This window comes from Vicia villosa, linkage group LG4 (genome assembly GCF_029867415.1).
Source record: "Vicia villosa cultivar HV-30 ecotype Madison, WI linkage group LG4, Vvil1.0, whole genome shotgun sequence".
Lineage (NCBI taxonomy): Eukaryota > Viridiplantae > Streptophyta > Magnoliopsida > Fabales > Fabaceae > Vicia > Vicia villosa.
This window is the reverse complement of record NC_081183.1, coordinates 43,435,689-43,459,935: the sequence shown is the minus strand read 5'-3', so window position 1 is coordinate 43,459,935 and position 24,247 is coordinate 43,435,689. Positions and strand designations below refer to the sequence as shown.

Genomic DNA, 24,247 nt, shown 5'->3' with positions numbered 1-24,247 from the left:
TGCAATTGTTGGTGATAACTGATGGATACTCTTTTGTGAGGCAAGATTAGAACTTTGATTCCTCTACACAAGAACTCTTCCAACTCTGCTTGGGAAGAAGATGCCTAAACAAACTTCTATTGCAGGGATAACTGTATCAAAATGATGATCCTTTGAGAAGGACTGATGAACTGCTTGGGGATTGCTGAAGAAAATTGCCCCTGATTCAGTAATCGTTGCAAGTTAAATGATCATTGCTTCAGCTGAACTGTACTGGGGATGAACTGATCATGGCTTCAATTATTAAAATGCATGTTGGGATGGATTGCCCCAGTATAAGTCTTGAAAGGAAAATCTTGACTGAACATCTGAATAATAGGATCTTGAAATAACCGTCCCCTGATTGGATCACTGGTCAAGTTTCTCGACTGTTTGAACTTCCTGAAAAATGAGTGCTTACTTGCAAATAAAATGTTCATTCAAGAATGGTAATTTTAATGCAATGCTCAAAGAATGTTTTTGAAATCAAAATCATTTTTGGAATGATGTTATTGATGTAAAGCAAATGGAATCACAGGTCAAAACATAAAGGTTAAGACAAGTATGAACATGTACTTGAACCCCAGGGTACAGGGTTCGATTCCCACGAAAGGAAAAAACTCTACTAGTGAGGGGGGTAGAGAAGATCGTGAGGTGACAGTGCCGGGAACGCCGAAGGCTCGGGCTGTTACAGACATCTCCAACATTTCTTTGATGTATGCGGAGGAACGCTTGCGATTGAAACCTTTGTTGAAAGGTGTACTGAATGATTCTCTTAAAATAGAATGCACAGCCAAATTAACTGAGAACTACCCTGCCCTAGGTTAAAATTGCGGGTTTTTTCGTACAGAAAGAAACTCCAACTTCGAAGGCTCAAAGGGGTTGACAAGGGATTAACTTCCTTATTTCTCCAGTGTTTGGGAATTGAAACAATGCCTGTACATCATCAGCAGAGTTTTATTTGAAAGCATACAGTTCAACAACTTGGGTATTTCGTTGTCATCATCCTCCCTCCAATCTTTGCATAAAACACAAGTTTGATAGAGAAAGCAAAAGGAAGAAAAAGTTTTGTAAAAGAAGGTATAAACATAAACACAGTGGATGTTAATGAATTCAAAATATGCAATGCTCATTTCATTAAAATCACCATTCAGAAACAAACAAAGTCTAAAAGTAAAAAGCACAATAAAGGAAATACAAACAGTACAGAATCAAGGCCTAGTGACTAATCAGCAACAAAGATGAGCTATCTCGTCTGAAACACTTGGCTTTAGGAAAATATCTGGCTTTACTTGTCTTCAGCCACTTTGATCTGGCAAAGGATTACTGACAACATTAGGACCCATATCCTTGAAAGAAAACATCTTTGATCTCACCAACTCTTAAACCCTTTCCTTTAGAGGGAAGCATCTTTCCAAATCATGGCCTGCTTCACCTTGATGGAAAGGACAATGAAGATCAGATCTGAAACCTTCTGGAAGAGGATTTCGAGGAAGAGGCATAGCTCTTGTTGTAATCAACCCTCTCTGGACCAAAGATGGATACAACTCAGCAGAAGTCATGGGAATAGGATCAAAGTCAACCCTTTTGCAATTTCGACTCTGTTTAGCAACCTGAGGTTGATGAACTTGAACTTTTTGAGGAAACAATCCAGCAGACGTCATTGGAATCAAATCAAAGCGACGAGGCCTCTTTTGTTGTTTTCTTAGAATTTTTCTCAAATTCTTGTCTTGCCACTGATTTCCTTGGCTTTGTTGAAGAATAGACAGAGATTATTGATCAGGAAATTTTGAGAATGAGGGTTGAGGAAGATCCTTGGGAGGAGGGCCACAGGCAGGTACTAGAGTACTCATTGGATGGTACTGCCTTTGGGATGTGGTAGGATTAGGAAGAATGATAGTAGTATCCACTTGCTTTGTAACCAATGGAAGAAGGTTGCCTTCTCTCTTCAACAAGACTTGCAAGATTCCCATGATCTGATTCATCTGGCTTTTCAACTGGCTAACTTCTACTCTTAGCAACTCTTGGTCTTGTTGAAGTTCTTGCATACTTTTCAAATACATGCTTCTGGGTCAATGTGTCGAGGAATCAGCTTGACAGTAGACAGACAACTCTGAAGATGGAGACAGACAAGGATAAGTTTTCTGGACAACCTGGATGAATGCATGAAGTATGCAATGTTGTTTTTGTTACTGTTTGATTTTCAAAGAATTCAAGTTATTAATTTGTAATTATCAAAACATGAAGGAGGTAAATCCTAAATTGGATCAAAGTAGTGATCAAGTTATCATCAAGATCAATCATCCATTTTGGTGGATTAGGGTTTTCACCCCATCAACACCCAAGATCCATTGAGTTTGATGAAACTTATGATATTTACAAAGAAAGACCTATGAGTTCCTTGGAAATCAAATGAATGCATGGATGCATGGTTTATGCATCAATCACAATCAAGATCACACATGGTCGCACAAACAGGGTTCAAAGGTTCGACGTCACGAGCATGGAGTCAAAGTTAAGAACCACCCACAAAGGTATGTACTAGGGAATTTTGTACTTGCCGAACAGGTTCTACAAAGGTTCCCAGAGTTTTCAATCTTCTATCGGATACTACCGGCACCCACAATTGCTCATGGGCGCCAATAATATGCCTAAAAAGACCTCGTCCGAGTGTACCATCGCATGACAACAAGCTCAAATTGGTACTTGATCTTGTTTCTGCACTACATCCTAAAAAGGCTTAGATGGGTTAAAAGGGTTCTAGGCCATTCAGCTTCTACGGACACTCACTATTGAAAGTAATAGCGTTCTTACGATAGTTCGTAACAACATCTACTACCTTCCATGAGGCCTCCACTGATTGGGGTTCCACCATATGACGCTCATGCTAAGGATTGCTCCTGACATGCGACTATTGGTCTTACCACCTCCTATCTCAAGTTACTCACCAAAGTTCGGGTTAGAACTTTATCTCATCACAGAGGAACCATCGAGCACCAAAAAGAAAAAAGAAAAACAAACAAAGCACACAATAATATATACAAATAAAACACACAGATAAACAAAAATAGGCTTAACACACTTAAAACTGGATCCCCAGTGAAGTCGCCATTTTTTCTGTAGCGGGGAAAATCTGAGATCGAAGCCATTATGTTGACTCGACTCAATGTTTCAGTGAAAGTCGCCACCGCGCTTTATTATTTCCAAAGGAAAAGGGAAAAGAACGAAAAAAACCCAAACTTTGTTTTTAAAACAAAAAGAAGAGATCTTAGGTACGGGTGTTGTTTATACAAGGGGAAGGTTTTAAGCACCCCTCATATCTGTGGTACTCCACAGGAACCTTTTTGAAAATCTGTGTTGTGTGTGCTAAAAAATGGTTTGTTTTATTTTTAAAATAAGCTCGGCAAAGCGTTAAGCTTTGTGCCTACATACCTCCTCGGTGCAATGGAGAAGTCTGAGCTAATGTAGTTCCGCTTAAAAGGGAAAACATTTTAAAAACGAATAAACACTTTATCGTCGTCGGAGAGAAATACTCAGCCATTGATCTTGAGCATGAGAACAAATGAGTTCTTTGCATCGCAAATGAAAGAAGGGCTCCAACTCGGATAAAATCAACGAGTATGCCACTAGCTCTCTCACGCGGAAAAGATCCCATTATATCAATCAATTTCAAAATCGTGGGGTATAACCACTCGTTTCGACAATTAACAGTGTCTAAACTTTGAAGAAAAAGGCCACTAAGGGCAAAAGATATTTTAAAAGAAAATTTTTTGAAAAGTTTGCAAACATAAGAAGGTTTTGGAAAAAGGGAGAAGATTTTGAAAATCTAAGAAGTGGGAGGAGATGAAGAGGCTATCCTAATGCGTAAAAGAAAAGCTAAGGAAAGAACGGTCTAACCGAAGAAGAAGCCAACACTTGACATTATGAGTCAAGGTAGATTTCCCATCCTTTGGAATATCAATACTAAACCAACATTATCACTTGGGGATCCAGATGAATTTATTATTTTAGCACCACTTTGCATTAAGCACATTAAAATTCTGACGAAAATCGGGCAGAGTAACGGCTGTTTTCGGGTAAAATCCTTATATCGATGCCTTGGAATTAACCATCAAGGGCTTTCAAGGAAATACCTACACATACAAACAGACAACAATCCAATGTCAAACAGACAGAATAACAGCAGAGTAACAGTATCATAAGGGTCCAGAGGTACTAAGTCCATAAGTCCGAATCTCCAAAATGATAGGGATAGTAACCAATAGTCCAAAAGAGAGCCTTAAGTGTTTTTTTAGATTTTCGTTATTTATTAGTGTTTTAGCATAAAAGTAAAGTATGGTCCAAGTGGACAAAAAGAAAATAGCGGAAACATAAACATAGTGTCCAAGTGGACAAAGAGAAAATAGCGGAATATAAACGTCCAAATGGACAAAGAGAAAATGGTGGAATGTAAATATGATGAAATGATAAAGTAAAGCGATAAAGCGAGAAATATAAAGAGCGATATAATAAAATGCGGAAATTAAAGTTAGTTGTTCGATGTTAAAGATAACCATCTTGAAACTTGTCAAGTATGTTATCAAAGTTAATAAGAAAGATCGATGGTGAGTGAAGGATGTTCTCGGATTTAAATTCAATGGACATTTATCAGAAGCTTGATAAAATCATAGCGACTACACGATAAACCTCCATAAGTCTTAAATCAACCGCATAGAATTCTCTTCCATATTTGATCTTTTTTTATTCGGGACACGAAATATTGCGCTATGTTAAGCAGATCGCCAAGTGATTTATGTAGAAATCACCCTACAACGAGGCCGGTCAAAACTTTATGTGCTAATGCATGCGAGAGACATGATATGTAGATCATTCTCCGAAAGCAATACCGCACGAAAAGAAAATAGGTAACGATCTAGTCTTTACTAAGAATCCATAAGAATTCTCAAAGTATTAAGACTTTCATCGATCAAAAGAAAAAAGGAGAAGAAGAAGAAGATAAAATGCATAAAGTAAAATCAACTCACACTATCATTAATATTATTCATCTAATATTATGGATTTGGTCCTTTCAAACCTATCAACATCCTAGATCCAATGATATTAATGAAGTGGAGGAAGTAGGAAGCCAAAACAAGCATAAAAAAGGCAAAAAAAAACACATTCTGCCAGAAGGAAATCGATTTCCTGAGTGCAGAGTTCAAATTTTGGAAAAAAATAAGGTGGAAATCGATTTCCTACAGAGGGAAATCGATTTCCTGCACGCAGCATTCAAAAAATCAGCATTAGGAGGCATAAAACTTGACTTAAGCAAACATACAAACACCTTATGATCACACATCAATTGGAGCACGAATTTTCCATCAATTCACCATCAAATAGGACCAATATAGCATCAAAGATGCATCACACACAAGCACAAAAGAATCACATTATGATGGATGAATAAGGATGAAGAAAATTACCAAATCTTGAACAAAACTTAGATCTACTTCAAGAATCAGCAACACAAATCTTGATCTCTCAACAATTGAAGAAAAAGAGTGAAATGAAAGGTGGCTTAGCTCAAAGTTTGTGAGGTTCAAGGTGTGACTCACAAACTTTATGAAAGAACAAAGAGCTTTGGTGAATTTGGTAGGGATGAGGAGAGAAATTGCAAGGGGTTTTTTGGCTCTCAAAGCTTGTGAAGTGAGAGAGTAGAGGTCTCTATTTATAGAATTGGAGCAAGAGTAGTGGCAAATTGGTCTTTTTGTGTTTTGTAATTAGCTTGTGTTTAATTGGTGTTTAAATGGTATTTAAATGGTAAAATGGGGTTTAATGAAGGGATTAATTTTGGTGAGGTGGAAAATTGGTAAAATGATCAAATAAAAAAGGTGCCAAAATGATGTCAAGCTTCCCTCCTTATATTTTTTGAATTTCGCCCCAGGGAAATCGATTTCCCTCATGGGTAAATCGATTTCCATAGTGAAATCTTCAAAAATCTGTTTTCTTGCACTATTTTGATTTCTGCCCGATCGTTTACCTGTAAAATATAAACAAAAGAGACAAAATACATATTTTTGGATTTTGGTTAGTATAAAACAAATAAAAGGCTAGAAATGCTTGAAATGCAAATGATGTATGATCTTAGGGTCAAAAATTGGGGTATGACAGGAAGGATAATTTGTTGGGTCATAATCTTGATGTTATGCATAGTGAGAAGAACTTTTTTGATAATGTATTTAACACAGTGATGGATAATGAGAAGACAAAAGACAATGAGAAGGCTAGGAAAGACATGGATCGTTTGTGTAATCGAAAAGAATTGGGGTTGAAACCTCGACCATACGGAAAATTATTAAAACCCAAAGCTTGTTACACTCTTACTCCTCAAGAAGCAAAAGCAGTATGTCGATGGTTAAATGAATTGAGGATGCCTGATGGTTATTCTTCTAACCTGGCAAGATGTGCTGACGCCAATACTGGGAAATTGCATGGAATGAAAAGTCACGATTGTCATATTTTCAGGGAACAATTACTTCCAATTGCATTCAGTTCACTGCCCAAGAATGTGCTTAATCCACTTAATGAGATCAGTCAATTTTTTAAAGACATTTGTGCGTCAACTTTAAGAGTAGACGACATCATTAAATTGGACCGAATATTGCTTATGAAGCTTTTCTAGGTGGACCTGTTCAATATAGATGGATGTATCCATTTGAACGATTCATGGGTGATTCAAAGCGATCAGTTAAAAAAAAGGCAAGAGTTAAGGGATCAATTTGTGCACATTATATACATCGCGAAATATCACATTTTTGCTCTCATTACTTCAATCACATGATGTTGTCTCCAAGAATCATAAGGAACGAAGTTCACTTCAGTGAAAGAAGTCAATTTACCTTTTCAGTTTTCGGTCGTCCCGCAGGGAATTTCTCTAACCTTTTTTATTTTCGAAATAGGGCATTTGGTACCTACTATTATCAAAGCACAAGCGAACAACCATCGACTGGTTACACATATGCCTATTTTCCAACATGGTTTAAGAAGAAATTATCATGTATTGTTGCACCAAGTCCTGACTTAATACATTTGCAAAATTTGTCTAAAGGCCCTAGTCAACGTGTAAATGAATGGCACACATATTTTGTAAACAGTTACAAATTTCACACTGAGGAATGGAGTGTAGGGAAGAAAACCGTAAACAGTGGTGTAGTCGTAAAAGGAGTTACAAAGGTAATTGATGAGTTAATGGTGTAGTCGTAAAAGAAGTTACAGTGGAAAATGTTGCATACCAACATGATGAGATTTCACCTGTTAATGAGGTAATTGAAACGGAGGAGATTGTAAGTTTGTGTGATACTGCAGTTAAGGGTCAACAAGTTGACGCAAGTATCTTGTTGTCAACAAATCCTATAGAAGAAGAGCATGAAGAGCTAGGAGAGTTTGAAGACAATAATGTCAGATGCGATGAAGACAACGAATATTATGAGGATGAATAAATTGAATATGTAATATTATCTTGAGTATTTCACTTATTATCATGTGTAATAGTATCTTGTGTAATAGGATCTTGTGTAATATTAACTTTTAAATATTATCTTGTGCAATATTAACTTTCAAATATTATCTTGTGTAATATTAAATTTCAAATATTATCTTGTGCAATATTAACTTTCAAATATCATCTTATGTAATATTAACTTGATAATATTATCTTTCAAATATTATCTTGTGTAACAGGAAAAAATGCCACCAAAAAAGATGAAAAAGGTAAGGGTCAACAAAAGCCTCGTCGAACCAGATTAATTGTAGAGGAGGTTCCTAACTCAGATATGTTCGTTCCTATGACACGCTCTACTCCACCGCCTATGCATCATACACCACCCATGTCTGGATCTTTCACTGGATTACTATCAATGCCCCTTGGATCAGGTTTTTTTGTCCTCCTGGATACTCTTACCCCACATATTTTCCTATGGAGACAGGTGGATCTACCATGCCATTACCCATGCATATGGAGACAAGTGGATCTAGCATGCCATTACCCATTCCTTCAGAGGACGATACCAGTGCTCCTGGAGATACCAGTGCTCCTGGAGATACCAGCACTCTTGGAGATACTAGTGCTGAGGAGCAAACGGGGAGGAAGCGTATTTTGGAAAAAATTACGACTCAAAAAATTAAGAATCATGAGGGCATACTAATCATTTATCCCGATTCAGGATCGTAAGTTTTTGTGTTTTTATATTATATTTTAAATATGAGTTTTATTTAATCAATAATAACTTAAGATTTTGTTGTTTAGGATTTTTCCTTCACATCAGGAAGTATCGATCATAACAAAGATTATTAAAGAGAAGTACACACAATTCTGGCCGTCTTATGAAGTTGTACATGAAGATGATAAGGAAAAATGGTTTCAGGCATTTCAGGTATAATTTACTTATTCATTTTGACATTTCCTTTTTAATTTTTGTGATATTCATGATTCTACTTTATTTAATATTTTTAAATTCATACAAAAATGTAGGAGCAATGTTGTTGGGATGTTAGAGATGAGGCCGCGATTAAAGAAAGCTTTCACTCAAAATGTGTTGCTCGGTTTTCTGATACCATGAGGAATGTTAGACTTAAATGGGAAGCAAAAGGGACACGTCCACGTTGGATAGGAGAAGATATATTCCCAAAGTTTATTGATCATTGGAATTCTGATAAGTTTAAGGAAATATCTGAGCAGGCGAAGAAAAATATAGCATCTGAAGTTGGTGGCTGCAACTACACAGCAGGAAGTATTAGTGTGGCTGAAGTTGCGCAAAGGATGGTACATAAATTTATTAATTTTTTATTAAATCTATTATTTAAATGTTGCATTATGTATAATTAATTTTTTTTACTTATTTAGCATGAAGAATTAGGCAGAACACCACTTCTTAATGAGCTCCACATGGAGATTCATCTCAAGAGAAATAGAGAGTTTATTGACGAACGCGAAAAAATCACTCAAGTAAGTTATTTTTATATTAAAGATATTTTATTTATTAATTTTATATGTACATAGTTTATTTGAATCATGATAACATTTAATTTTTTTATAGGAGAATTTTGATAGAGAACTTGCCATAAAGTTGTCAGAGCATCCTGAAGTACCCGAACCACCACCGGGGTATCCTGTTGACCCTAGTATTGGTTTTCAGACTTGTTATAAGGTTTCAGGTTGAAAGAAGAAAAATGGGAGAATGTATTGTACTGGAGGGTATTCCAAAATTATCAAGCGGCGTAGTAGAGATTTCAAAATGAGATATGCTGATGGAGAAGGATCATCCACTCCACCTATATTAATCGCCGAAATGCTTGAAACTGTGAGAAACTTGGCAAATACTGAGGCAGCACAACAAGTAGCAGCAAGAAATTTGGAAATTAAAGAGATGAAGAGAAGACAATTAGAGATGCAGGAGGAAATGCAAAGAAGAGAAAGAGAATTACGGGAAGAATTGAGGAGAGAATTTGAGGAAGAAATGAGGAGGCAGATACAAGAGTATCAAGAAGCAATGTGAATTGAAAATGAGCGGTCACAAAGGTTTGATCAATTTTTTGCTTCACAAAATATTGGCGATGGACTTGGAGGAACTAGTGGATATGGAGGAGTTGATCAAGAAGAGGAGGAACAAGATGGGGGGAATAATCCCCAAGCAAAGTGAAAAATATATCCTGCATTTTGCGAGGGGCTTTTCCCCAAGCAAAATATCTGATGCAGTCTACCCCCTTGCAGACTTCTAGCTGGTGCCTAGTCTGTAAGCTGCGGAGGAGAATATCTGACTTTACATTTAGCGAGGGGATTAGCCCCTAGCAATTTAGCGAAGTTGAAAGCCCCTCGGTAATGGATTTGTGACCCCCTGTTTTGCTAGGGGAGTTGTCCCCTCGCAAATTGTGCATTTGTGAGGGGTTTTTGCCTTTAGTGAGGGGTTTTGCCCCTGGCAAATTGCAGTTATTCTTGTAGTGATAGACTCTGTTTGCGAGTTTGGAGATGAAGGAAGGGAAAAGCTTTCGAAAATGTTTTTTTTTTAAATGATTTTGTATAGAATGATAAAATAATGTCTATCATTATTATATTTTTAATTTTTAGAATACTATAACAACATAAAAGATATTTAGAAAATTTATGTTAATCTTCCAAAATTCTCATTCAATACAAATTTGAAATTCCTCCAAATTAGGGAATTTTTGGTGTTATGAATAAAATTAACCTTCCAGAAATCTCTCAACCCAAATCTCTCTATTCTTTTCACTCAATTCTTCATATTTTTTAAAATTCTCCCCTCCCTTCCCCTTCAAAATCGCAAACAAAGTCATATTCGCCATATTAAAAAAAATGGCTCCTATTGCGTCTTAAATTTATTTTTGATCTAAGATACGTTTCAGTTAAAAAAAACTCTTAAAACAATATTGTTATGAAATCTCATAGCAATTTTATTTATACATCATTTCTTTTGGTTTATATATTTTTATTAATAAAATTGTCATTATATAAAAAATTATATTTAATTATTTTCAATATTTCTAAATTATAATTGACTTAAATTCTGAAATATCGTCTTTTTGAACTTAATAGTAAACATATTTAAATTTTTACAAGAAAAATTAACTTCACAATATTATATTTTTTATCTTCTTTTGACTATAAGTTTCATTTTTTTAAAATTTATTATTAATAAATTTCGTATATATTAAATAAATTTAAACTAACATTTTAAGTCAAAAATAAATGATCAAAAATTAAGATTGACATATTATTAAATAAAAATGTTGTAAAAAAGTAGTTTTTTTTTTGTAAGCAAGGGATATATTGAAGGGAGAACTAGGAGTTCCCCAACCCGAATACAAACAAAACGACCCAAAGCCGACAAAAAACAATATTACAACCAATTACAATTACGATAAAAAAGACCAAGGGTCTTTGTAAAAATCGTAAAAACCACAATTGGAATACGTAATATTGCCGAAAGAGGACCACCGCCAAACCAAAAACTTGATACTCCAAACCATATTGTTAATGTTCCACACATCACTCCTAAAACAAAAACCATTTCTTGTCATCCATATGATCCAAGTTGTAGCTAACCAAAACACCCCCAATTTGCCGCTATTAATCTTTTTACAACGGCCCAAAGAATGCCATTCCACAAAAAACAGGATACAATCTTCCTCCGACCAACCCGTAAAACCCACCCACGAAGCAATTTCTTCTTAAACCAATTTAATCACATAACATTTAGAAAAAATATGGTCCGCCTCTTCAACATGAGAATCACAAAAAACACACATTAAATTATCATGATTTAAATTAATGCCTCTAACCACCAATAAGTCTTTAGTTGGTAACCTATTCAAAAAAAGCCTCCGCCCAAACGCCTTTATCTTGAAGGGAACATCCGCTTTCCATAACAAATTGAAAGCCTCTTCACACTTAACCGGGGGGCCAAAATAAATACGCCTAGAAGCATAATAATTATAACAAGAGGAAACCGAATAACCATAATTCAAGTCCAACAACCAAACTACCTCATCCTTTGAATCCCTCAAGCTACCGAAATTAACCAAAATCTCCTTCAACTCCGAGAGGGAGTGTAAAAAATCCGCATCCCTTCCAACAACCGAGATGCCAAGATCTCCCCACTCCCAAACCCCGTCAAGCCACCCACCCATAACCGCTACCAAAACCTTTTTTAGGTAAGAAGCCAAAAATAAATCCGGAAATTCCTCCTTTAAAATACAATTATTCCACCAACAAGATTCCCAAAAAGGAGTATTAAATCCATTTCCCACCTTAAACCTACAATTCGCTACAATGGGATCAATATGTAATGGATTAGAAGAAACAATACTAACCTTCAAAATATCTCTCCACCAAAAGGAATAAGAAGCACATTTGTAAGAATCTCCCTCACAAAACAATTGCAAGCACAAATCTCCATAACGCGCCTTCAACACTTCTAACCATAAAGAATTATGGCCTTGGATTATCCTCCACTCCACTTGTTCAAAAGAGCCAAATTAAATTCGGCTATATTTTTTATTCCCAATCTGCCTTTCTCTAGAGGAAGAGTCACACCTTTCCAACCAACCCAATGAATCTTCCTTTTATCCTCCACTCCTCCCCATAAAAAATTGCTTTGAATTGCCGTTACCACTTTAACAACTCTTGCCGGCATCTTGTAAAAAGACAAAGTGAAAATGGCTAAAGAACTCAAAATAGACTTTAAAAGTGTAATTCTACCTCCAAGATTAAGCATTCTATTCTTCCAACCCGCTAATCTCTTTTTCATTTTTTTCCACTAAAGATGTCCAAGTAGCTTCCTTCCTAGGATTGCTTCCGATCGGAATTCCAAGAAAAAGAAAATTACTACTTTCGATCTTGCATGAAAGGAAGTAGGCCGCGACTTCCAAAAAAAACAAGACACATTAATACCGATCAATTTGCTCTTATGAAAGTTAATACCAAGACCCGAGACAATTTCGAAAGCTCTCAAAACCATCTTCAAAGCCTTGACATGTTTCCAAGACCCCTTTCCAACTAACAAAGTGTCGTCCGCGAATTGAAGAATGTCCACCCCACACCTTCTATTGATATCAAAATGCTCAAATTCACCAATATCAATAGATTTTCTAACAAGTCTCGTGAGTGCCTCCGTCACCAAAACAAAAAGAAACAGGGATAAAGGATCACCTTGTCTTAAACCTCTATTAACACCGAATTCCTTTGTTGGACTCCCGTTAACCATCACCGACATGTCGCTTTTGAACACCAATAGCTCCATCCACTTCCTCCATTTTTCTCCAAAAGCCATCTTTCCTAAAAGAAACCGAAGAAAGTCCCATGATACCTTGTCGTAAGCTTTTTCAAAGTCTACTTTAAAAAGTAAACAAGAACCCCCCTCCTTTCTAGCATAATCCACCACCTCATTGGCCACTAAAACTCCATCGAGTAATTGTCTACCCGGAACAAAAGCACTTTGGCAATGTGAAATAATCGAATTCAAAACTTTTTTCAACCTACCCGCCAACATTTTGGACACAATTTTATACATACAACCCACTAAACAAATGGGTCTATAGTCATCCAAATATAACGGATTAGAACCTTTCGGAATCAAAGCTAAGAAAGATGAAGTAATTACCTTAGTCAATTCACCTCCGTTGAACACGTGATCGAAATACTTCATAAAATCGCTTCTCAAAATTGGCCAACATTTCTTTATAAAAAGAAAAGTATAACCATCCGGCCCCGGACTCTTAGATCCGCCACAATTCCCAACCGCTTCCATTATTTCTTCCTCATGAAAAGGTCTCTCAAGCCAATTTTTCTCATCCTCACTAATTGTATCAAAAGAAATCCCTTCAAGACTAGTGGAGACAACATTAATTCCGCCGAATTTTCTAGAAAAATGATGAAACACCTCCTCCTTAATTCCCTCCACCGAATCCAAAACACCTCTACTAGAATTGATAGGCCCTATGTGATTGTGTCTTCTTTTCTCCTTCATAACTCTATGAAAAAGACCACTATTAGAATCCCCCTCCTTAAGCCATTTCATTCTAGATTTTTGAAGAAGCATGTTCTCTTTAATTCTCAACCTTGACCAAAATCTACTAGTAGCTTCCCTTCTATCTTTTAAAATTTCGAGATGGAGATCTTCCCCTTCAACTTCCAACCTATCGTCCCCATCATTAATGTTCCTCGCCTCTTCCTCCACCTCCAAATCAACCTTACCAAAAACCTCCTTATTCCACTATTTTAATCTTCCTTTTAAACGAAAAAGTTTTTCTTTCAAAACGTAATCTCCTCTTCCTTCCACCTTTATATCATTCCACTCCTTTTCAACAAAAGAATAAAAGGATCCAAAAGAGAACCACTCATTGTTGAATTTGAATGGTTTTGGACCCCAATTATTTTTGTCAACTTCTAACCATATAGGACAATGGTCGGAAACATCACGATCACCCACAAATTGGCCTACCACACCCCATTCCTTCACCGTGTTCTTCGAGATAAGAAATCTATCGATCCTACTCATCGATGTGCCATTACCGCTATACCAAGTGAACTTTTTTCCTTTACAAGGGGTATCCACCAATTTACTTTCTTCAATGAAATCCGCGAATTCATTCATCTCCGTAGTGTTAGAATTGGAATTAGAAACCGCCCCCTACCTTTTCTTTCATTTCGATTCTTGGTAGTGTTGAAATCCCCCCCCCCCCCCCCCCCCCCCCCCCCCAAGATCCATTCACCATCATTATACGCTTCTTTCAACTCTAAAATCTTCCTCCATAAAGCTCTGTTTTTAGTAAGATCACAAGAAGAATATATATTCACCACATAGTAAAATATATTAGCCTTCAAAATTTTGATACCTAGCAATCCCTCTCCTTTGAAACTAGCCACCACCTCCATATTGTCCTCTTTCCACAATGTCAAGAGACCTCCCGATCTACCAACCGAATTGGAAAACGAGTATCCAATATCACCACTCCTCCAAAAGCTCTTGGCCACCCACTCATGCATATTTACAAGTTTAGTTTCTTGAATAAAAAAATATCCGCCTTGCATTTAGAAATTAAAGCACTTATCCTTTTCCTTTTCAAAGCGTTCCCCCCTCCTCTAATGTTTAAAGTACCGACTAACATAAAGACCCTTTGTTGTTCTCCTTCCTACATTCTCTTCGCGACGACGCTTCATTCTCCATGTCCTCCAATCTCTTCAATATACTATCTTCCCCTCCGTGATTAACAACACCCAAAGCTTACATTGATTTCCAAATTTTAGATCCCGCCTCTCCATCTAAGATACCCCACAACCTGTGATTGTTTCTTGAAATATTGCTAAATTCGCTAATGTCGGATGAAGAAATGTCCTTGTTTCCTCCTAAAAACAGTTTCTCTTCGCGAGATGTAAAAAAGTAGTTGAAAGAGTTTCTTTCAAAATATATCTAAAATATTATAATATAACTATTTTTTAAAACAAAATTATATTCTACGTGGTTATTATGGGTAAAAATATAACAACACTAACCAATCAAGTCAAATATTTGAATAATATTTAAATAATAAAAAAAATTCTCCAAACCAAATGCATGAGAAACAAATACGAGTAGTGTATGGTTCAAGAATTTCTTCAAATGCATGTGAATGTGAAGAATAACCATTACCTAACTCTCAAAATATAAACCAATAAGAAGTAGACAACAAACAATTTCAACCAATTACAACTTGACAACATTTATACCATGCCATGTTAATTCTCTCTTCCATTTGTTTCAAACTTTATTTTCACTTTATTCTCCTCTATCATCTGTCTCTCTCAAAATATCAAAACTATTCATTTTCTATGTCCTCTCTTTGTTATTTTATAAGGCCAAATTGTAGTACTCTTTCAATAAAAATAATGATAATGAAAATCTTTTCTCGTTGTTCTATTTGTAAAACGAGAGTTCAAGAAATAAAATGAATATTAAAATATATTATTCAGAGACTAAATAAATAAAAATAAAGAATAAACTTGCATAAAACAATTTAAAAATATTTTTGCACACCTTTGGATAATCAAATATTTCTTTTATACGGAAAAAAACAACTAGCATAGCATCTTAAATTTGTTAATAGATTTAGCCATTTTTAAAATTAAAAAAAAAAAAACAACTCCCATAGATGCGTTTAAGTTAAAAAGTTCTTAAAATATTATTGTTATGGAGTTTCTTGAAGCTTGGCCTCTCTAATACATTCCTACTGAAAATTTGAAAAACTAAAAGCAAGGAAGGAATTAAGTTTGAAAGACCTTGAAAAGCTGAAGCTTAATTGAATCCTTTCCAAAAGTACTATTCAGATAACCAAGAGCACAAACATAAAAAAAAAAATATTGAAATGAAATTAAATGACCACTTGCTTTGAGACTGAAAATGGTAATTAAGTAGCAGAAAAGAATTAGGAACTTGACAACTGAAAATAAAAATGCATTGTTAATTTAGTTCTTCTATATATTTTACATTTCACTCTTCTTTAATTATTAATGGTATTAATTAATGTAGCTATTCATCTACAATATAAGAAAATCATATGCTCTGGAAAATACTATATTGTCCTTCTGTTACCAAATTTAGCCACGTGGATGCCTTAACAATCTTCCTTTTATTTTGCTTCTACTACCAACCCTAATATCTCTCTCTTGACTATTCTTCTTCCTCCAATTTCTTCCTCTTTCTATCTCTCTTCCCTCTCTTCCTTCTTCTCTTTCTCTTCCTTCTCTTTCTTTAACACTGAGATAAAACTATAATCCCTAATCTAAAGGATTTTTGCGTTTCCGAAAGACATATGATTTCGGTGAAGTGAAAATCGTTGCTCGGTGGATCTGTTTCTCCTCTTTCTGCTTTTTAGATATGTTCTTCTTTTTGGATTAACAAGTTTGATTATTTACATTACTTTTTGTCAGAGATACAATGGTAGGTTTGAAAGTTATGAAATTTTAACTTTAGGATTTTCTTTCTTTTTGGTATTTGAATCAAGGGTTATTCGTAGGTTTTTGCAAAGAGGTTGTCCGAGGAAAAAATGGATGGTTTGAAAGAGTAGGTTTTGCACTTTGTCGGTGTTGGTTCGCAGTGGGTGACGAATACTATTCTGAAACATATTCGATTTCAACTTTCTCTTTGTTTTCTTCTAATGTTGTTTATATGTGCAGATTTCAAATTTGGAGTAGTATGTCCTTTTGATTGATAACTCAAACGGCAGGTAATGGTTAGTCTGAAGTGACTTTGTAATTTTTAATTTTAACCTATATTTGATTTTTGTAGATGAATATATTATTGGATATATACTGTTATTAAGAATTTTTAAGATACATGAATAGAACTAACTAATTTTTTGCTGTGACATATCAGTTAAATTTGTGTTTCATATTCTGTTTCTTCCAAATTTATGAGGTCCAGACGGGTCGGTTGCTGGTGTGGTGTTATCGCCTTTGCCGATCTTGTCTTCAGGTCCTTTTTCTAGTGATTTTTCACCGGGGAAGCAAGGGAAACCGAAGGGGATGGAGTTCAAGCAGGCGATAAAAGTTGGAGAAACAAGAAACAAATGTTTTACTCGTCGCTTTTGTGGACCGACATCCACCGTTTGGGTTCTGAATAATCCACAACTGCTGATACAATGGTAGGTTTGATAGTTATAAAATTTTAATTTAGGGTCACGTGACATCAGTCTCTTAATCTATCCGTCATATCGAGAGACATCGTGTACGCTTATTGATAAAACTTTTTTGCTCCTTACTTCGCCGATTTGTTTTTATATGAAGTAATTTGCTCCTTACTTCGCTAATTTGTAATTATATGAAGTTATTATAGTATAATACTTCATTTACTTAGTGTAGCCACTGCTAGCCACCTCTGTTTTGTTATACTGTTTGGTTAACATTGTACGCTTTGTGATCTATTTGCTTGCTGCTTTTTTGAGATCTTCGATTTGTGTTAATTGTTTTATGAGATCCTCTTTTGGTTCTGCAGGAATGTTCATTTTCGCTATGGATGCTATAAAAAAAGGAATGAGCCATTACGTTTTCACCGTCTACAGTAATGCTATCGCCATTGTAACATTAGTTCCATTTGCATTTTATCTAGAAAGGTCTCTCCCACAACCTCTTTCATTCATTCATAATTAGTACTATAGTTATACGTATCAAGCATTTTAATTAGGCTGTTCTAAAAGTTATGTTTTGTTTATTCTCTTTCAGGAAAATTAGGCCGAAGATGAGTCTCCGTGTATTTTCAGAGATTATGTTACTAGCTTTTTTTCGAGTAATTAATCATAATTATAATTTTATACTTTATAGTTTATAGTATATGAATTTTAATCTCGATTTTTCTATAGAAACTTAATTAACTAAGCTATATTGTATTGCATTTACAAAATAATACTTCATCAATGTTTTGCTCTATTGAGGATGAAATTAACTTCGGCTTCGTTCCTTTCCGCTGTGATGAAGTCTGCTCCCTCCATTACTTTTGTGTTTGCTGTCATTTTAAAGCAAGCAATTTAATAGATACATATCATAGTTCTAAATTATTTTTGAATAATAAATTTTAGTAAATTAATTAACAATTGATTATAATGTACAGATTGGAGCACATGAAGATAAAGGAAGTAGCATGTCAAGCCAAAATGATCGGTACTGCAGTAACATTTGCAGGAACATTGCTAATGGCTCTATACAAAGGTCCTGTAGTTAGTGTTGTGAAGTCATCCATTAGTCATGCTACCAACCATCCCGAGATTGTGAACGATTGCGGTAATGACAGGTGGATCATAGGAACATGTTTCCTCCTCATTGGATGTGCTGGCTTTTCCGCCTTTAACATATTGCACGCCATAACATTGAGAAAGAACCCGGCACCCATGTCGCTGGCTACATGAGTTTGTTTCACTGGCGCACTTCAAAGCTTTGTTACGACAATTATCGTTGAGCGTCATAATTTTCATGCTTGGGCTCTTGGTTGGGATTCACGGCTCTTCGCCCCAGCTTATGCGGTCAGAATAATATAAGTCATTATCGGTTAACATTAGGTGTCAAACTTCTCATTTTGTAGAATAAAAACTAAATGTGTGCTTTGTGATTTGTGATTACAGGGGATAGTTACATCAGGAGTACAATATTACATACAATGAGTGGTTATGAAAGCTATGGGCCCAGTTATTACAAATTTGAATGCTGAACTGGTTTTATGGATGACTTACAGCAGCTTTCATTTAAACCTGTAAAGCAACAAAGTACCATTGTATACGAATGACTTACAAATGACTTACAACAACTTATAGCTAATTTCAATTGAATGTGGGACAAATACATGAAGCGACGATGATAGTTGCAAGAAGAAAATGGAATACAAGTTTATCCAGACATGGCTCCAATGAGCTCCAATGAACTTAATTAATTAAAATATTTAGATATTTAAATTCATAGCATGTATAGCTGTTCAAGCCATGGCTCCAATGGGCTTGGGTTTGTCTCATAGCTTATCCATATACAAGTTGAAGTTTAGTGCTGACAAAGTGTATATTGCTGTTGTTGACTCTAAATATATTAGTAGTTTGCTGAGAAAGTGGATAAACCTACTAGTGTGGAAGAACCACCTGTGGGAGACAATCCTATCACTCAACAAGAGGGAATGCCAACACGAGGGCAATGGTCTTAAAGTACAAGATAAGGTGGAAACAAGATAGTATCTTTTTCAGACGGTTTGAGGAGCAAAAATGAGTTCCATGTCTGTAATTTTTGTTCTCGGTGATCATATATTTTCATATTTCATTAATTGCAAAAGTTAGGTGTGTGTGAGATATCAATGGTTTCTTACAGAAATATATTCTCACTCTTATTGTTAAAACTTTATTGATAACTAAATTTGTATGTATGTTGCAGATTGTAATGATAAGTGCAATTATAGATGTAGCAAAGCTTCAAGGCAAAATATATGTTTGAGAGCATGCAGTGATTGTTGTAGAGTATGCAACTGTGTTCCACCAGGCACAACTGGGAATTGAGATTTGTGTCCTTGCTATGCATCCATCACCACACATGATGGAAAGCTCAAGTGTCCATAGATATATAACTCATCACTAATTTTACAAATTATATTTGAAGTTACTTTATTATATGCATGCTGTAACAATGTTGTAATGAGCTAAGAAAAATAAATAAGATGTTTTAAGAAGCCAGTAGTGCTGTATCAATTGACAATTAACTTCATTTCTCCAAAATCTTCAACAACAAAAATTATAGTGAATTTAGCACAATCATGATGACGGCAATTTGTAGAAACTCATAAGTACAATTATATAAACCATTGAATAATAAAAAATGAAGTTTTGTGAAATAAAAAAAAAAAAGTGAAAGAAAAATAATTAAGGATGAGATTGAAAACATATGAAAAAATATGAGAACCAAATAAAAAAAATCAATTAAACAACTATCATTCTTGGACGTCATTTAGGATCTCGAATTTTGCAATCCTTTGCAAGATGTTCCATCTGCCCGTGCCAAAACAGGTAAAGCTTATATGAGGAGTCTGGTTTTATATTTAAGTAAAACTCTTCGACAAAAAAATATATCGTTGTGTTTACTCTCACTGTTCCATCAGTTATTATATGTAAAAATGAGAAGAAAATAAAATACTAATTATATTAAGAAAAAATAGTGTAGATAAAAAATTAAAGGAAAATGACGATAAATAGTAAAACAAAATGACTTAGAAAGAAAGTAGCATGTTCTGAAACAAAATGACTTACCAAAAATTATTATCATGAAGAGAAAATGAAATAATAATTTGTTTACCTATAATTACATATATTTAAAAATAGTATTTTGCTAGGATGATAATTTTTATTTTTTTATAACACCAAATTAAAATAATTATAACGGGAACATGAAGTGATTGTTCAAAATATTGAATATTAACGGGACTGTCAAATTACTAATCAAAATATTGAACATTAATGAGAACATAAAGTTAGTGATTAAAATTTTTTTTTCACAGGTACCAGATACTTTTCTATACATTTAATTATTATTTTTCATGAGTACCAGACATTTTTCTATACATTTAATTATTATTTTTTCAAAGATACCAAATATTTTTTTATTAAAAAAATATACATTTACAACAAATACGCGTCCCATACGAGAACAATGCACGGATTTGTTACTAGTTTTTAACAGAAATGTAAACCATAGAAACAATAAAAGTAAAGATTAGTTGATACCAAAAGATGCTTGCAATTATTAATTGACTGACAATAGAGAATAGAAAGTAGTAGACACAAGATTCTTGTTTTTTAAGAAAACATAAAACGCATCAAAGTTATTAAAGTAGGGTGAATGGATTGTACGTGGGGTATAGTTTTGATAGTGCTTTGACACTTTTTTATATTTGGTGTTTTCCCTTGAAAAATGAATATCCCTCGAGTCTTCTTTCAAAATCTTATAATGAATAATATTTTAAAGAATTTAAATAACTATTTTTAATTTTATCTATATTATTTTAAATAAATTAAAGTTAAATTTTGTTAATATTATATTATTATTAAAAGTTATGAGACAATCATAAATAATATGAAAACTATATAATGTTTGGGCGTATATCGATGTATTATAAGGCAATCTTAAATAATATGAAAGCTATATTGTGTTTGGTCATATATCAATGAATTATGAGACAATGTTAAATAAAATGAAAGCTATATTGTGTTTGGTGACTTGGTCGTACACCGATGAGTAATTCATGAATAAGGAAAAGGTAAAATAGTGTCGTTAGTGGAAATTAAAGAAGCAATGATTTGATCATATAATACATGTGAAAATGTTGTCCTACAAATGCTTTAATTCTATAGCTAGGAATGAGTGCACATGAAAAGTGTATATATATGCACATATAATGCCACTTTTGATGTAAGAATTAGAGTGCACATGGATTGTAAAGAAAAAGAAGATTTTGGAATATTTTGATGAGATTTGTGAAGAGAGGAGAGAACGTGATGATATGCCATTTAACAAAAATTTAACAATTACTCTTTTGAAAACAATAGATTCATAGTGTTTCTCCAAAAACAAGAATTTAACAACTACCAAAATTATAATCATGATGCTTAGTTAGTTTGAAATTCAACCATTTTTTAATAAATTTGATACATTTAAAAAAAAATTGATTTATTATGGTATAATTAAATAAGAGTAATAAATTTTTTAATAATATTAAATTATGACATAATTAAAACAAAGAAACTGATGAGACTCATTATAAGCTTATGTAGAAATTCTTAAGATATTTGATTTTTTAATAAGATAAAAATTTGATCTAAATCATAACTAAAGAAGTAAAGTTCTCAAATTTACATAATGTAAGTTTAATGTAAGTTTGTTTAACAAAATTTTAATTTCATTTTCTTCACTATTCGCTTTTTATTTATAGGTATAAGGTCGATTTGCTCATTTTACAATAATAACTCATGCTGAGAAGATAACTTTTGGATGTTGAGAGTTCTTTGCGACTATTAAAGAGCGAGTTGATATCAAGTGTCTGGTATTTCTAGATGATGGCATATGATAAAGAAGAAGATATTTAAGGTCTTATCAATAAGATGATTCAAAGATTCAGTTGAAGTGTTAACTCAATGTAGAATGAAGAAGAATATCTAAAAGTTTGAAAAAGAGAGGGAGAGTATGCAAGCTCATCTGGTCATGCTTTAAACGTTTTAGAGTGGCCAATTTAAATTATAAAAGCGCCATCAATATATACGACGATTTGAAAAGCGCCATTTTTGTTAATTGTGGCGGTTGAAACCGCCGTAATTTGACATTTTTAGCCGCCATAATTTCCATAATTTTTTTGTAGTGTTCTTCAATCATTCTTGGGAGTTGTTCCTTATAATTGTTGTAGCTGTTTAGCTAATGATGATGTTTGTAACAAATTTCTTCTTAATTCTGATCCTTTGTATTTTATTTGATTTTGCTTGTTGAGCTGAAGGTTATCTTCTGATTCACATGTGACTCTTTGTTGTTTATCTTTTGTAAGTCACTGCTTTGTAAACACTTGTAACTTTAGAATTTCTGATCTTATATATGCGTGATCTTCTGAGTTTGCAAGGCTTCTTGTTCCTGATTTTTGTTCATTTCCTTTGAAGCTTCTGACGTACTATCTGATGTAGTTGTTGTACTCTTCTTATGATGAATCATGTATAAGGCTCCCCTCTAGTAATAAAAACTTGCAACATTTTGTGAGCTTGGTCATGCCCAACTTCAACTCATCAATTTCCATTCTAACTTCCACATTATGTTGTTCTTGGTCTGCCATTCTTCGTTTGTTGTTAGCTCTAGTTCCATACTCGTGTTGAGGAAAAAGCTTGACGGTTGACAGGTAACTTTTGAAAGACATATTTGGAATGAGATTTTTGGACAACCTGGATGTATGCATAAATAATGTAAAGTATGCAAATGATATGCAATGCAAACATGGTTACAAACATGGGGGTTCTAAGGTTCAATGTCACGAGCACAGAGTCATGAGTCTAACCATCTTAAAGTTATGTATTGTGGTTATTTTGCACCTCAAGAAATTTTTTCTAAAAAGGGTTCCCAAATTTATGAAATTATACTTGGGAATTATAAATGTTGCAACTTACTTGCTTGTTTGATGATATTCCAAGAGAACCTCATCTGAGTGTAGTATCGTGTAACAACCATTATGGAATTTAATCCAAATAAAGTTTTCACACTACTTCCTAATAGCCAAGTTGGGTTAAAGGGTTCTAATGGGTTAAAGTATTCACATAAACAGTTTATAATAGTAATAAATGTAACACCCCATTTACCTGACGAATATATTTAAAATCAGAGTTACAAAAATTCCAACATATAAACAGGATTTACTACTTAAAACATCAACATTTAACCGCATGTAAAACAGATACATAACACTTAAAACTCGGATGAAGCGATAACAACATGATTTAGTCTTTGAAAACAAAAAAAACTTTCATTATTTAAGCAGCAGAATCACAAACTCAACTTTAATGACTTAACATCTTGTCCAACTGAAAAACAACTTCAAAACAAAAATATACTTAATGAAATCAACTTAGAATTCAGCAACTAAAGTAATAGCAACAATAAAGAAACAAGCATTCATTCCACGGAGTGTTAGGTATCAGAGTGTCATATCCCAAAATTTGCCCGTACTATTTCTCTTATACAAATTCAAATCAATACATAAAGCTCCAAGACACATTCTTCTATACAAGGCTCAGAAACTAGGGTTTGGTCTGCTCAAAGGAAAATCAATGAATCAATGGCTTCAAGGCACCTCATGTGGTTTATGATATTCCAAACTACCTCCATGACAAAATTCAGGGCTCAATACAAAAGATTGGTCACTCAAATGCTCAGAAAGTCAACAGTCGACTAGTTTGACCTAAGAGTCAACTATGGTCAAAATATAGTCAAAACTCCTGATTTTTTTGTCAAGATCCTCATATTGAAGTATCATTCACCATTTGATCAAGAATTGATCATGGTTCATCAAGGAAAGATAAAAAATCAACAAATCAAAAAGTTTCTAAATTAGGGTTTTCATAGGAGAAAGTCAACTGAACTTTGACCAGCCATAACTTTCACATAGAACATCCAAAAATTTCCATCCAAAGCTCATCTTGAAGAAAATTGGAT

The 24,247-nt window shown here is 34.2% G+C and overlaps 1 long non-coding RNA gene across 6 annotated transcripts; it reads left to right on the top strand.

Moving 5' to 3' along the window:
* Nucleotides 1–16,098: 16,098 nt before the first annotated feature.
* LOC131594757 (uncharacterized) lies at nucleotides 16,099–19,827 on the top strand. 6 transcript variants are annotated; one of them, XR_009281498.1, is made up of 9 exons: nucleotides 16,102–16,487; nucleotides 16,564–16,643; nucleotides 16,724–16,773; nucleotides 16,971–17,190; nucleotides 17,541–17,658; nucleotides 17,768–17,831; nucleotides 18,153–18,561; nucleotides 18,661–19,356; nucleotides 19,451–19,827. It is a non-coding gene; the product is annotated as an uncharacterized LOC131594757 (long non-coding RNA). The 6 variants fall into 6 exon arrangements; XR_009281500.1 differs by having other exon boundaries at nucleotides 16,099–16,487; nucleotides 16,724–16,779; nucleotides 17,541–17,831; XR_009281502.1 differs by having other exon boundaries at nucleotides 16,099–16,487; nucleotides 16,564–16,647; nucleotides 17,541–17,831.
* Nucleotides 19,828–24,247: the final 4,420 nt, after the last annotated feature.